This window comes from Anser cygnoides, chromosome 4 (genome assembly GCF_040182565.1).
Source record: "Anser cygnoides isolate HZ-2024a breed goose chromosome 4, Taihu_goose_T2T_genome, whole genome shotgun sequence".
Classification (NCBI taxonomy): domain Eukaryota; kingdom Metazoa; phylum Chordata; class Aves; order Anseriformes; family Anatidae; genus Anser; species Anser cygnoides.
In genome coordinates, this window is record NC_089876.1 from 52,940,815 (window position 1) to 52,957,485 (window position 16,671).

Here is a 16,671-nt window from a genome sequence, read left to right on the forward strand (position 1 = left end):
GATTTTTGCTTTGCTTGCTAATTTAAGTCTACCTGCCATCTTTTGATGATGTGTCAGCAGGTCCCATCACGGGAGAAACAAACAACAACCAAGAAGTAAAAAGCAGCTTCAGTTCACACTTTGAATCAAGTTAAGGTGCAGACTTGTTTTCCTGCCAAGATTAAACCCGTGTAGTAACAGATGAAGCAGGAGTGACTTGTCCCTCACTTTACATGCCACCTCTAGCTGATTTTAGATTTTCCCCCAACCCTTTCAGCTGATCTGGGAGAAAATAAGCCACAAAGACGGGATATATTTCCTCTATAATTTTACAAAATGTGCTTTCTGGAGCCACATGAGTGAATCTTTGCATCATTAACCTTACATACATCCTGTATTTTGGCCTGGCTGGTGCTTGGCACCTACAGTTTTCATTGCTTTGAGCAAGGACCATCAGTACTTACGGTTCCTCCCAGCAGCACAGCTGCCTCTCACTTGGCAGCTACTCACCGCAAGTTTAACTGTGCGCCTTTTGGGCAGCACAATTTCCAGAAACATTTCTCCCAAGTTCAAACTCTCATAGCTACAGCTGTTCATGCCTCAGTTTTAATTCTGGCCTCTTCCAACCCTTCAGCAGTACTAGCAGTTATGCATATTTACATACCTACAATAATCTGTTCAAGAAACTGAACTAAGCATAAGCCACAAGTTACTGTTATCCTACATGTAATTGTATGAAAATGCCCAGTGTGGACAATCACCCATTTGCAACATGGATGCTTTTCATACTGTCTAAAAATAACACAGCACTGACTCCATGTATGCAGCAGGCCTATGCATTTCAACTCCCAAGCAATTCACACTGTTTGCAGCGATATTTAGACCTGTCCTCAAAAATCCCAGGTGTTCTCTTGCTCTCCATCACCACCTATGATCTCAAGCTCTCCTCTTTCTCCCAGTCAAAGGCTATACTGACAGAAGACTTCCACTGGATTACAAATCCTTCTTGACAGTTGTCATTTCTGCCGCGCATATTTTTGTCACAGCACAAGCTGCATTTCTTTCCTGTTTCTCATTTCCCAGACTGCCCTCTTTCTGCTCTCAGGTCTCACTTTGCTTGGTAACAAAGCCAGGAATATGGGTTAGGCAAAGCCTCCTGTGTGACGCTTCAGCTGACTTGGAAGCACCAACTTTCACCAGATGTTCTCCTCAATGACCTGTTCCACAGTGATGTCTATCCCTTCTTCTGAAGATAGTGTACAGCTCCAAAGAAAAAATATAGTGTTTATACAAATTCATCTGAGACACCCCGTGCTGCCAATTCTGTGCCATGCCAATGAAAATATGGAGATGCACTTTTTAAAACTGAGAAACAGAAAGAGGCACTGTCATTCAGTCTGTACCTTGCTAACAGAAAACTCAACTTTCACAGATGCCATGGTCCACTAAGCATATGCCTCCCTCTACTATTGTGTTGGGAGAGTTTAACAAAGGGTGAATTTCTTCTTTCCAAAGGTTGATGGGAAAAAAAAAAAAAGACAAAAAAAAAAAAAAGAAGAATTTATTAAGAAATAATCAAGAAACAAAACAAAGGTTGTATGTCTATTGTAGATGTATTGTCTAGGATGTATTGTCTATTTTGATAGTAAATACACATCTACTTCATTATGTAAATACATAATGTATGTATTAGTAGATACATAATGTATTAGTATTATTAAATACAAAATGTATGTATGTATTACATTAGATAGTAAATACACATCTACATCAATACACATCTACACATTATCATCCAATAACATAATTGAAGCTACAGAAAATAGTAAAATTTATGTGCTGCTACCCAAGTGGGTGCAGTACAGCAACTAGCAACTAAATCAGTTCCTCTGACTTTTAATGGAAAATTTATAAGGGTGATTATGAGTCATTTCTCCAGAAGAGTCTTTCCATTCATGATAGGTGGCTCTAGCTCCACCCCCATCTCCCTCTTTTTTTTTTTTTTTTATTAATGTATATATACACAACTGGGACAAGGTCTGCATAGCAATGACTTGGATCAGAGTACAGTGACTCCTCACACAGAAAAAGTAACTGTTGTAAAACAAACTTTATAGTCCAAAGAAATTCCCTACCACAAGGTTAACACTTCCCTTCCTTGGGGTTTGGCACAGAATAGAGGAGACTTGTAACCAAGTGTTTTATAACAGGCTTCTTCAAATTGTTCAGTGGAGGCAGAAATATCATTCTGTGAATTCAATACTGGACATACCCAATTCAAAGACCTTGGTGAGTAAGAAGGTAATAGTATGAGGATCTGTGATTGTCCACGTTTACTAATCTGACCACCAGCATTCTGGTGAGGGTTTTCCTAGATATCTGAGAGAGCTAGCCTTTCTGCACAGAAGAACTCACAAGCCACAACTGTTTCAGTGTATGTCTGTATCATTATTCAGTTTACTGTATCTCTGTCACACATTTTTAGCCAATGCTTACAAAGCATATTCAGAAGAACAAGCAAGGTACTAGAAGATGAAAAAGGATCATGAAGCACTGAGAGGTTTCCAAAGAGGTTCTACTGTCTTTCTAATTTCAGGTTTCACATTCTATTTGATTACTTCTTGTGTAAAGCCAAATTAACAAAGAAAAATAATGGTGTGCATTCAGAGTCAGTTAATATATTCTGAGATATAGAAGGTGTCACTCTCATTTAGAGGAGCAGTACAACATCGGTCTAAGTGGACTTACTAATGGATGACTACGTACCTCTTAGCTCATTGTATTATAGACATAGTTCCATTTTTCTGATGGTTGTTAAAGATGACAAGTAAAATGACTTTTGGCAGTTGCACTCAATTCTCCGGAAAATGAGAGTCAAATTCAGAATACATGCCATAAGAGAACGTTGCATAAAAGTACTGCTGAGTTTGGCAGGTTCAAACAGTCTCACTGAGATAGCAAGGACAGATTGAAACAAATCAGGTCCCATAAAGGTGCCGAAGTGTTTGAGGATTATATTATTCAAGAGGCAGATGTGATGGAAAATTAACATACTGCTTCCTTATATTAAAACTAGTACCATCAATTTGATTTTAGCCATCATGCTTCTTTTCTTCTTGGTTTGGTTTGGTTGGTTTGTTTCTCAGCTAATAACTTGGGTAAAGACCTTGCTGTAACATGAAGTCGTATATGCAGGGTAAAGAGGGTGTAACTGTGTCACCCTGTAATAACAGGCTTTGTACTGAATTTGTAAGGCCCCAGGACTGAGGATCATCTGGCTTGGTCTGCCTGGCCTCTTCTTAACCTGCCTGCAACTTCCCTTCACTTTAACTGCATTTTTTTTCCTAATTGACCAGGTTCTATGGCTAATTTGTTTTATTCATCTCCTATAGTACGATCACAGTTTATACAGATAGCAGTAACAAGCCATTATTCTATGCAGAATGAGATATTTATGGCTAACATAACGGCACTCAGTAGCATAGTACAGGCCTGATATAAAAGCAGAGATCTTGAGAAGTGGAGAAAAGGATGCAGTATGGAGGAGAACAGGCACTGAAAAATAAGGTGAGATGGGGCGCAGGCCTGGTACTGGATACCCTGCTGCTATAAACAACTCACTAATGGTCACTAAAGGAAATGTGGGATGACAGCAGTTTTATGTGTGAGATAGAACAAAGCAATAGCATCGAACGCATGTGAAAGCACCAGATTTAGATGTAGCTGCAGACCAATAAAGAATGAAAAACAATGAAAAAAGAACAAAGGCATAGAAGCGTGGTAGCACACTTAATTAATGGCCCCACACAGATCCCTGAGTGATGGAGATGAAGCTATCAACATGAACATAGCATTCTTCCAGGCAGAGGAGTCTGTATGCTGACAAACCCCTGCAACACCCGCACCACCGCCCGGAAGGCGCCACTGACCTTATGTCCCAGAGAAGTAAGCCTAACTGTTTCTGACCCTTCCCCTGATAGCAAGTGTGTAAGTAACGATTTTAACTGTGTTCTCACACAGTATCACAGTATCACAGATTTCTAGGTTGGAAGAGACCTCAAGATCATCGAGTCCAACCTCCGACCTAACACTAAGTACTCCACTAAACCATATCGCTAAGCTCTACATCTAAACGTCTTTTAAAGACCTCCAGGGATGGTGACTCCACCACCTCCCTGGGCAGCCCGTTCCAATGCTTAATAACCCTTTCGGTAAAGAAGTACTTCCTAACATCCAACCTAAAACTCCCCTGTCGCAACTTTCGCCCATTCCCCCTCGTCCTGTCACCAGGCACGTAGGAGAACAGACCAACCCCCACCTCTTTACAGCCTCCTTTAAGGTAACTGTAGAGAGCGATAAGGTCGCCCCTGAGCCTCCTCTTCTCCAGGCTGAACAAGCCCAGCTCCCTCAGCCGCTCCTCGTAAGACTTGTTCTCCAGACCCCTCACCAGCTTGGTCGCCCTTCTCTGGACTCTCTCGAGCACGTCCATGTCCTTCCTGTAGCGAGGGGCCCAAAACTGAACACAGTACTCGAGGTGCGGCCTCACTAGAGCCGAGTACAGGGGCACAATCACTTCCCTAGACCTGCTGGCCACACTGCTTCTTATGCAGGCCAGGATGCTGTTGGCCTTCTTGGCCACCTGGGCACACTGCTGGCTCATATTCAGCCGACTATCAACCAATACTCCCAGGTCCCTCTCGGCCAGGCAGCTTTCCAGCCACTCATCTCCCAGCCTGTAGCTCTGCTTGGGGTTGTTGCACCCCAGGTGCAGGACCCGGCACTTGGCCTTGTTGAACTTCATACAGTTGACCTCAGCCCATCGCTCCAGCCTATCCAGATCCTCCTGCAGAGCCTTCCTGCCCTCGAGCAGATCGACACACGCACTTAGCTTGGTGTCATCTGCAAACTTACTGAGGGTGCACTGGACGCCCTCATCCAGATCATCGATAAAGATATTAAAGAGGACCGGCCCCAGTACCGAGCCCTGGGGGACACCACTAGTGACCGGCCTCCAACCAGATTTGACTCCATTCACCACAACTCTCTGGGCCCGGCTATCCAGCCAGTTTCTAACCCAGCGAAGCGTACGCCAGTCCAAGCCCCGAGCAGCCAGTTTCTTGAGGAGAATGTTGTGGGGAACTGTGTCAAAAGCCTTACTGAGGTCAAGGTAAACCACATCCACAGCCTTTCCCTCATCCACCAAGCGCGTCACTTGGTCATAGAAGGAGATCAGGTTCGTCAAGCAGGACCTGCCTTTCATAAACCCATGCTGACTGGGCCTGATCGCCTGCTTGCCCTGCAAGTGCCGCATGATGACCCTCAAGATAATCTGCTCCATGAGCTTTCCTGGCACTGAGGTCAAACTGACAGGCCTATAGTTCCCCGGGTCTGCCCTGCGGCCCTTCTTATAGATGGGCGTCACATTGGCTAGCCGCCAGTCAACTGGGACCTCCCCCGATAGCCAGGACTGCCGATAAATGATGGTAAGCGGCTCGGCCAGCGAGCTCATTGCTATTAAACTTTTTTTGGCATAGATTTATTCTTTCACTTTCTGTAGTAATTACATTTGGACTATTAATGGTTCTTGGATTAACCTATTAAGATTTCAATTACAGTAGCAATAAATTCTTGGCCTTTTTTGGTTTTGTCCATAAACAAGATTTTGAGTGTAGCAATGGCTGGCAGTTCTGACTACACAGAATTTCATAAAATGAAACTTTGGATTTACTAAGGAAAGGTGATCTTCTGCAGAGTAGTTTTATTCCTGTATACAGCTTAATTATTCAGCAATAATTAATAAAAAAGACTAAGAGGTTATTCAAATATTTTGCTTACTATCCCAAATACTTCTGCAATGGTGTTGTCTACAAATGAGACTATCTCTAATTTTGCAGACATTGTCTTCCATTCTCCTTCATTTTATTTTCATACAAATTAATAAGAACATAAGATTAGAAAGGTCCTCAGAGGCCAAAATGTCCATTGCTAGTATGTCAGAAAACCTACTACTACTGCTAATCTAATTAGCTAGTTATTCCAGAAAAAAAAATAATAAAATAAATCCTAAAAATATTTATGTACCATTTGTTCTTATTTGTTCCTGTGCCAACACTATTCGCTACCTAAAAATGACCTGTGCTGTCCATGATGTTTATCATCCTAAATATTCACTGACCATTATCATACTCTTCAGTCTTTATTTTGCCAGTCTGCTTTTTATTATTGTCCCATTGAGACAAACTCTTATTTTCATTTAATACTGTTAACACTTCTTTTCACTCATTTCAGTTAAATTCCATCTCTCCTGAATATGAACAAATGAATATGATAGTCTTACTACTAATGCTTACTATTAGTCCTTAAGTGCTTGCCTTGTCCTTTGTACTATTAGATTTACTGTTAAATTACATGGCACTAAGTTACTTTTGTTCTCAGCGGTACGCAGTTCCTTCTGTTCTTGTTCTCCATGTTTTCTTGTTCTGTTAGCACATTGCAAATGTACATTAAGCAGTGCATTTAAAAAGTACACTTTCTGTGCCTCAGTCACTTATGAAATTGTTAAACATGATCAGTCCCAAGCCCAAGTTCAGAGAAGCACCACTTCAAATCTCCTTTTAGTTTAGTAATTCCCCTCTAAGCGTTACTCACTTTTTGCTTAGTCTTTTCCATGCATAACTCCCACATTTTATCTCAGTCCCCATCTTAATTTGCCTACAGCTTTCCCATGTGGCTCCATTTCAAATGCTTCATTTTCAGTTTCTTTTTACTGGCCAGTCATCCCTCCAGTCAAAGAAAAATAACCGGTCAGATGTCACTATGAAAAAAAAATCACAGTTGGACTGTTATCTTAGCCTGTTTTCCAGCTTCTTCTACTAATTCAAATGAATTAGCTTCCTGCAGCTGAAGATCATGCATCCCACTGACCTCAAAGCAAACAATTTCAAAGGACAATATTTGACTTGTCTTCCTATATTGTTACATGCTGAACAGAAAATGATCACAGTTTATATGTCAACATCTGTAATTGAAGATCTACAGGTTTCTCTACCAAATCTCTAACCTGTTTGATTCTATATACAGCTTTTCAACATCAGGGGGTTTTAAGGAACACGTGAAAGACAAGAACAGATAAGATAAGAAGTTATTTAATGGCTATTCCCATTAACAACCTCTGCACTAGAGGAGGGTCTGTCTGTAGATCTCGTTGCCATTTCAGCATTACGGTACCCTTCTCATTTCGCCTTTTATCAGTGTAACTTACATCACTACTAAATACTTTGAAAACTTCAGGTGAAGAAACTCAGTATTTTCCCAAACACTTGGATGATTTTCCAAACACTCAAGTGTTTCTTGTATAACTGCTTTGCTTTTTTGGTTTCTATGCGACTGTGCTGTCCATGACCCAGGAAAGCTGAGAAGCACTGAATGCCTGTCTATAACTATAAAATAAAAGCAGCCCAAACCATTCCTGTTTATCTTCTAAACTGTTAAACGGCTACAGCATTAAATAGCAATCTTCAAAACAATTTCTGGCCTGGGAACAGTTCAGGTGTGAGTACTGGGCAAGGACCATTACAAAATGTGCAGTTTTCCAGCAGTTGGTAGCCTCCTGTTTTGAAGGGTAAAAGGTTTAAAAGTACCAGCGCAGGCTATCCCATGCTATTTAGTTGACTTCAGCGTTTGCAAACATTCCTGAGCATTTTTAACTTACTAGGGTAAGTACAGCAGCCTATGCTTATATCTGCCCAAGCCACACCTGAGCAGCACCAGGCCATGACTCAGCCACAGCCTGGCCCTGCCTGCATGTGCACCCCACAGATCCAGACCCTGACCTTGTGGACTGACTTCCCAGCTTGACTTTGGACCTGCCCCATCACCGCCAACTTTCTGGGCAGCCTCCACTGCTGCTTGAACATGGCTGAGATCTCGGGGCACGGCATGCTGTGGCCAGGGCAAGGTGCTGGCCCTGCTGGGCCCGCAGCGCGCTTGGCTCCCCACCCCTCGAGGAGCAGCCAGCCCCAGCTGACAACGTGTGTCAGCAGTGTAGCCCTTGATAAAGGAGAGATTTCACTCTTTTTGCAGTATTCCTTTTGAAGCTGTATGATAGCCCTATTCCGTGGGCAAGGTCGAGGTGGCTAAATACAGACACATCAATCCGGTGCACTGAAGTGCAGATCGTCAGCCTCGAAGAGCATTGCCAATGGAGCTCCTGATGGATTGGCTTAGGGAACAATCTTATTTAATATTTCCACTAATGGCCTTGGCTCAAAGATAGAAATGCACTGAAGTTTGCTAATGACACGCAGTTGAGAGGAATGCAAATGAAAGCAAGAATATGCTGGGGAAAAATAATAAAGATGACCTGGAAAACTGAACTAATACAAACTGAATGAGATCTAACACTATCAAGCGCAAGTACAGGAATGCAGCAATTTCTTACAGGGACTTCCACTTAAAGCATAAATATCATCAGTTTAAAATGACAAAGGAGAGACCTCAGTGGACTCATTCAATGTCTTGTGACTGCACACCGACTCTGTGAAGCGACTTTGTAGAAGAAAAATGTGAACTGAGGCAGGGAAGATGAAATATTACCGGTAGAGATGAGAACTAACTGCAGTCCTATTACACAAGGAGTTTGTGGGGCCTCATCCAATATACTGAGCTATTCTTGTTCTTCCACTATGAAGAACATAATGCGAGAAAGAGAAGGAGCCAGAGGAAAGCAAAGCCTGTTTTATCAATAATGGCTGAGGCTGACTACTGTTTTTTCACAAACACAGAAGGCACATATAAACACCAGAAAACGAGGCGTTTTTTAACACATTTTTGGTCCAAAACAGGCGTGTATAAAGAGAAAAGTTTCCAAAGAAATATTTCTGGAAATGCATTGTATTGTAATCACAGGAGGAAAACTAATCTGTTCCAGACAGAACTCCACCAGCTGATGATAGGGATCTGTGATGCAATTGTGTGTGCTAGTGGGGAAATAGATTCAGTGACTCAGAAGACGTCTGGGTGATGTACTAATGCATCCGGCTCAGGGCTCCTGGCCCTGTTCCTTCCCTCTCCCTGCAGCAAATGGAAATACGAGCAAGACCAAACTTAACTCATGGGAAAGGACCACAGTTGTGTAGCTTTTCTCAGGGTGGAAAAAGCATACAGCTATGTCACAGCTGGAAGCATATAACTTTACAGGGACACACCTGTAAGGTGCAAAGCTTAGGGCACCTATTGGCCCCTAGTCAAGGCTCACGGGTTAGCATCAACAAAGCAGAGTTAACTTTCCCTCTGAACTGAACTGGACACACACACAGGTCAGCCACTGACACCACATGTTGTGTGAACATCCACATTGCCAGAGAGAAATACAAGCCAGGTCTGCACTAGCCAGCAGAGCAGCCCAACAGGAGGAAATCCATCAGGCAAAATAGTTGGTGCTGAGGACCTGACATCGACACTGAAAATATTTCAGGGAGTTTTCCCTTTGTGCTAACTCTATCTCAACTCTGTTGTGACCAGGGTGCATTAGATGCATTCCTGGAACACATTTCTCGTTAAGCTTTGTCTGAAATCAGTCCAGGTCGTGATCTGAGAAACTGCTCCATTATAAAAAAAAAAAAAAAAAAAGATAAAACAAAGGGCAGTAAGAGGAGACAATCAAGAAATTTGCTTCGAAAGCTCATTCTGGATCTGAGCTAGAACACTACTACAATACTTTCATACCCACTGGCATTCTGAAACTAGTACGAGACTGCTGTCATTACAGTACTGTAATGACATGGTCCCTTATTACGGCCCTTAAGCTGCATGCAGTTTGAGATAGACACTGGGTACCTTCCCCGAAGCTGCTCTACGACAACAATTTCAGCAGACACACCCAGCCCTCTTTCTTCTGTGAGGAAAACACTTGGCCCATTCCCCCTCACTGATTTCAAGAGAGCACTACCCAGTCTAGTCAAAATCACAAGTGAAGCACATCCTCTATTAATAGGCATCACCGTGTCTTATTTGAGAACACAAAGCTAAGCTCTTTTCTGTCCTGTCCTATGCTCATTAAATTCAGGCTTAAAAAAAAAAAAAAAGTTTCAAGGCTACACTGAATTCATTTGTGTTTTCTGGTGTAGATTTTTCTTTTCTTTTTTTTTTTCCTCCTTTCCTTTAGACCATCAATAAAACATTAGCTGTGAATGGCTGCTTTGTTCCAGTTCCAGCAGGTACACTCCAGGCTTACTGCAAGCCTTTTCATTTTGAAACCATTTTTGACATAACATTGCTATGTTACCGTCTGCCTGAGTGACAAATCCCAGATAAACAGCTTTATTGGGACATCCTCTGTCCCTTAACACACAATCTATACTAAACTTCAAGGGGCAGTTTTAAATATCTTAAGTCTAAAAACAAACACTGCAACTTGCACTGTATGAAATACATTGAAAGGTTATACCAGAACATACAGTGTGAGAGCCCCATACAAAGGCAAGTGAAAAATATATACCATATTTATTATTTATTAAGAATGAGAAGGAAAAAAAACCACCTGCAATCCAAGCCATGTTGTTTTTGCATCTCATGGTGTATGTCATAATGAGCTGCAAGGAAGGAACAGGAATGGTAGAAGGGAGTTCTGTCCTCCGGAGGTGGAGTAGGAGTCTGAGAGCTTTCTGTACTTCATATCACATGCTGAAAGAGCAAAGGAGAGCAAAGGTCCTTTACTGCCATCACCTGGAATAAATGAAACCAACAAAAGAAACCTCCTCTTCAAGCAATACAGGCAAAACTCATTAAGTTGCATGCTGTTATGCAGATACAATGACAACATAGGCTTAGTTCCTCATGAGAGTAGTCAGAGAAGCAGTGAAATTAGAAAATGGTATCTCTCAGGAGATATGGATATATCTTCATCCAACATCTGCAAAGTGAAACCAAGCATGCTCTCTGCAAAACACAGATACTGAACTCCATTCTACATCTAGCATGGCCAGGACTTTCACACCTCAGTGCTTACAGAAGGACCTGCAGAGTCAAACCAACGTAAGAAAGTAAAGCAAGACTCCAAAACTTTTAAGAGAAAATACAAGAGTATAAAACAGAATAATCAGGTGTATGAGAAAGGTAGTGGGGCTCTCAAATCTCAACTTGTTGACTATGATAAAATTTAACTAAAGATTATCAACACTAAAATACAAAAAAATACTAAAAATAAAGATTATTAACACTAAAATACATGTAGATGATGTTTGGAGAGAAACACGTTTGCTTTTCAGTGTATTCCACATGGAAAAATATCATGCAGCTTGGTGTGAACGACATTGCAATGGCTGAAACCAACAAAGGAACACATGAGACAGAGATCACTGAATGGTTGGTCCTCATTCTCCATGCATAATCATTCAGAGGTAGACTGATCCAGTAAATACTGCATTAGCCTTACACTGAGAAACTAATAAGAGCTTCCCTACTTAAAAAGGTACCTCAGAACATTATTAGGGTCAAAACCAAAGACGAATACAGCAGCTTTGAATCACTTCTCAGAGATTTTTCATCCACATTTTCAATTCATTGCAATAATTTAGCTCTAAAAAGTATTCAAATGGTATGTGGAGCGGCTTTATGTTGTCTGCTGTTCACAGATATCACTGAATTTTAGGACTCTCAAAATAATACAGGAAGAAGCATCTATAATTCTTTCAAAGAAGTCTGTGCTGTCAGGGGAAAAAGCCTTCCATAAGCTTCATATTCAATAAATTGTCTTTTCTTCTTCAATAAGGTAAAGAAAAGTACCATTAAAAATGCTGATGCTGCATTTCAAAGTCTGAAATTATGAGATTTCAGAACTGCTGAAAATTCAAAAAGTAGAAAACTCAAAACACCGCATAAAACACTTCTCCATTTCCCTAAGTATGCATTGACTTAATAAGGGAGAAAAGACTCCCAATAACTGGAACTTTGATGGTTCTCCACACCTGATAAAAACTGTCAGATTTAGCTTTGATTTGGGTAAGCACCAAACAGCTTAGAGTTCTGCATTCACCTAAGTTTTGTGGATGCAATGCTGTAGTTGAAAATAAGGTTTAAAATCCCTCAGCTGGTATAGATACTCATGGCTTTTTCATATGAGAGATCTTTTCTTAATGTTTCATTATGTCATTTTTCAAATCAGTTCAGAAATAAAACTGTAGTGAAGGGGAAAATGAAAATCAAATTAAAATGTATGTATGTTCAATTCCTGTTTTAATTAAATCCTTGTGTCCACCTACTTTTTCAAAAACAGTGCTTAGCTGGATCTACCTATCCCAGTTCACAAGCAATGAGCATCACAGACAGAAAACCTAACATATTAAATATATTTTATATATAGAAATGAGAATGTTCTTAAATATATTTTAAATCTTAAATGTATTTTATATAAAGAAATGAGAATGGATAGCATAAAAATATAAAAGTTCTATGGGACAGGAGTGCGAGGGGTGTATGTTCCACAAGAAGAGGCCAGCTTTTCGCTGCAGACCTGAAAGAGCAGCCTTGTGAGGAGGTGTGCTACACTACAAACTCTCTGCTTGCACACGGAAGTATTTTGAACTGCTCTTCACTTGACAAAGGCTTTTTATATTTGTTTCTATGATGAACTATGAAGTACAGCAATTTGACGCAAAAGAGAACCCACAGTGAAGACACATTTCTAACATGAAGTAAAATGCCAACACTGACTATGAATATCAGCAAAAACAAAACCATAACCATTAATTCAAGTTTGGCACAACATTTCTTTAGTTTTAATAAACAGAAAGCACATTAAGGCAGAATTTTAAAATCTGCTAGACTTTAGAAGCCAGTATCCCATTGAAGTCACAGATGTAAAGGAGGTTATTATGATCATAATACATTACATATTGGTCAAGCCCTTGTAGGACCAGCAGGAAAAAAAAATAAAACAAAAATAAAAAGAAAAAAAAAAAGACTTAAAGATCCATTTTGGAATATTGTGGAATTGTGGAATATTCAAAACTATAAGAGAAACTTGAATCACCTGCTTTATGAAGTTCTACCATACTTTACCATTTTTTTTTAAAAGATAATAAAAGGTTCTTGAGAGGAAATGTCCACTGCCTTGCTTTTGCACAGCACATTGTTAGGGCCAAAAAGCTGGTAAAAGGGATGGAGGACATGTACTGTTCCATTTCCCCTACTGTTACATTTCCCTTTCCTTTCACTTTTCTTCCCATAAACCAATCCAGACTTCATAGGTAATTGTTTCTCCCACAGAGTGATCCTCTCTCAATTCAGGTACAGCTGCTGAGTGCCAAACAACAACTTCATTCTAAAACATTTCCTCAGAAATTTTCTTTGTATAAAGTTAATGGCCCTAAGTCTTGCCTCAGGCCATCAACTCTCTCAATCAGTCATTAATCCCCAGAAATTGCCCAGGGCCTCACTTGTTATTACTTAAACACACTAAATTAGGTTTTGAACAAACAGAACAAATGAAGGTCAATATCAGGAAACAGATCTCAGTGAAAACTGAAGAATATTCTGTGAAGTACGTAATAGGTCTGAACCAGTTCAAGGGATACAGGGACTTGATCACAAGGTCTTCTGAGTTCACTGGGGACACGACCAGATGTGCAGGGAGTTTACCTCTGACTTCAGTGGGCTTTAGGTCAAATGCTTAATGCTCTAAACTCTCACCTCTGGTTCAGGGTCAGGTCAGAAGAGGTGCCCATAATGTCAAAACACTGAAAATAAATTATAGTTACACAGTATTTTTAGTTATCCTCAGGAGGCATTTCAGTTATCATCTGTCACAAGACTCTGCAGATAACTGAAAATACTTCTTTCTAGACTTTCCGAGGAGAAAAAGTACTCGGGACCTACCTTTATGATAGTTTGTTTGGTTCTCCCCTCCCCATCCCACTATAAGAGCATACTGCTCTTTAATGTTACTAACTGTATGCACATTTTCTTGTAAAATTTGCAGTTTCCTTTCACCTCTTCTTTCCCCTAGCCATATTAAATTAGTCATTCCTGTTGCTAGTAAGCACTTATAATCAAGACTCCTAGTCAAGACACCAGAACTTTATTTGCCAGATTCCTTGAACTGAGTTTGTTTTCCAGCTGGCTATAACTGGCCTGTAGAGCACTTCTCCTGCAAAGGTGAATGCTCCTACAAAAGCAGCTGAGGTTGTACCACTAACACCATCTTCCCCCTCAGCTCCTGGGGCACTCATACATGACTGTACACAGGACCAGCATAAGGGCTCACAAGGTTTAGAGCAGCAGAATCAGACCATCAGCTGTGCTAGCATCTAACAACAAGGAAGAAAAAGCTGTGCATAACATTCATAAGCTTAAACCCAACAACACTTTCCTAGTTACAAGTTTTATTATACACCCATGGAGCTCTTACAGACTGTAGTGGAGTAGAACTGCAGCAATTCAGTAGCTGTTAGCATTGATAATAAAATTATATTGTAGTACCAAACACATCATGTAATATCTACAGAAAATGTCAGTGTCGTTATTTTATAGACCATAAAGTAACCAATGAAACATGCAAGTTAGTTAGTTCCAAACAACTAAGTAAGCAGGACTTAATGGTGCCTTAGATTTGTCACTTCGGTCCATAGAGGGTAACTAACTGGACAAAGAGGACAGATGCTAACAGATGTTCAGTATTTTCCAAGTATTTTGGAGATGCTGTACAAATAAGCCTTCTCCATCTTGTTCTCACACGGTCCCTCCTAGAGCTCCTACATGTTACAGCATGCAACATGGCAGATAGGGTGGTTTTACCCTCATCCCCACCTTTGTCTCAGCCGAATCGTGCAGCAAACAGGTAGGGACCCTTTTACCTTCAACAGTGAACTCACTCAGCTAACAAAACCTAACATTTTTACTTATTACTCAGATATTTAGATCTTGAGGACATCATATATTTTGCTGTATCTATGTTTCCAGAGAAAACTTATGCTAGCCAGAGCAAAAGCAAGCCAAACACAATTGACTAGCTCTTCACCTACACCAAAGGAAATAGGAATCAGCTGCTGGAGTACCATGCACATGTGTATAGCCAAAACTAGCTACAGTTTTGGGAAATAGCCTCCCAAAGCAGCAAGGGCTGCAACCTCAACCTCAGCCCAGCCATCCTGGCAGCATCCACAGAACTGTCCAGGGTCCCCCTCCTTCCTTACAGAAGGCCGCTCCCTTCCTGAGCAGCTGCCAGAGGCATGAGTGCTGATGGAGGGAGATGTGAGCATCCTCTCCTGGCATTGGAAAAGGTCCTTGGAAGTGCCGGTATAAAGGTCTCTTAGCAGAGGGCACTGGGAAAGGAAGAGGAAGGCCTGAGAGCAAAAGGCGGAAACCCTTCCTCAGTCTTTGAAGATCCTCTGACCACTCCCAGCTCCCTCTCCATACCGAGCATCCCCTTTCACGAGCAATCTCCAGCAGTCCCCCATGACCCACTGCCCAGCTCTCACATCACTTCTGAGCTACACCGATCCCCTTGTGTTCTTCCCACAGTCCTTGTGGGAACACCTATAAACCTCTTTAAAGTCCTCCCAAAACTTCCCCTGACCCCCAGACCCATATTTATCTTTCTGGGAACCCTCTCTGTTCCTGCCAGACCTAACCTCACCAAAGCCTCCCAGTACATCTACTGAAATATTGCATGCTTCCACAGAGAACTGGATGCACAAGCTACCTAAATACACAAACACATATGGTTTTATTTCATTATTTTTTACTTTTCTTTTCTTTTTTTTTTCTAAGCCATAATAGTTGAAGTCAAAAAAACAGTACAGGAGAAAGAAAAAAAAAAGAAAAAAAAAGAAAAAAAAAGAAAAAAAAAAAAGGAAAGAAAGAAATCCATCAAGAATCTGCCAAGAACAAGCTTGCTGTATCCTTGCCTTATTTTTACTATCTTTTCTAAGCAGCTACTATTGGCCACTCTCAGAGTCTCTGAAACTGTCTCAGACATACAATGGTCTGACAATGCTCCTAATGTCATGGTCAAAAACAGGTTGTTGTTTATGAAAATCTTTAGAGCCACTCATCTTTCATTTAAAAAATAATAATAACAATAAAAGTTTTCTATCTGTCCTTGTTTTGCCTGACACTGTAAGAACTACTAGTCCTGTACATTTGACTTGCAAGGTAGTTGTCATGGAAATTAAAGTGATCTTGCAAACTGTAAACATGATTTCCCTCTAAGAGCATATAGGGAGAGAAACAAGGGGCCTTGCTTGAAAGTGAAACAATAAATCCTGTTTTCAGCTAGACTGTCACATTTTACTCGATACACAGTAAGAGTTAGACCACCAGCCAGCAGAAGCCATTACACCTCTACATTTACTCAGGCTAAGACTACATCCTCCCTCCTCCCTCCTCCGTCCTTCCCTGAATATTTTGCAGTAATCTTAAAATCAGTTTGGAATTGCATCAGCAACTATTCAGAGACATTGATTTCTGCTTATTTCAGAAGTGTTGCTGTGGTAAATAAAAATGAGTCTAAACTCACCTGCCACATATTCCAAAACTGCAGTAAGCAATGAGGAATTTCAGTTTTAATCAAGTTAGAAGTACACAAGTGACAAAACAAATAAAAATGATTTATAATTCCAATGCAGACAGCTTCTGGCACAAAACCTCTTTTAAAATAATGTTGCCTTCAGTAACGTACTTGATTAAAATAGA

General features: G+C 40.8%; 1 long non-coding RNA gene across 1 annotated transcript in view; it reads right to left on the reverse strand.

Annotated features, from left to right (window-relative positions):
- LOC106032332 (uncharacterized) overlaps positions 1–11,306 on the reverse strand; it is a 76,709-nt gene extending 65,403 nt beyond the window's left edge. The window contains exon 1 of the long non-coding RNA XR_010831173.1: positions 10,520–11,306. This is a non-coding gene — a long non-coding RNA (uncharacterized lncRNA). The remainder of the gene's footprint in view (positions 1–10,519) is intronic.
- Positions 11,307–16,671: the final 5,365 nt, after the last annotated feature.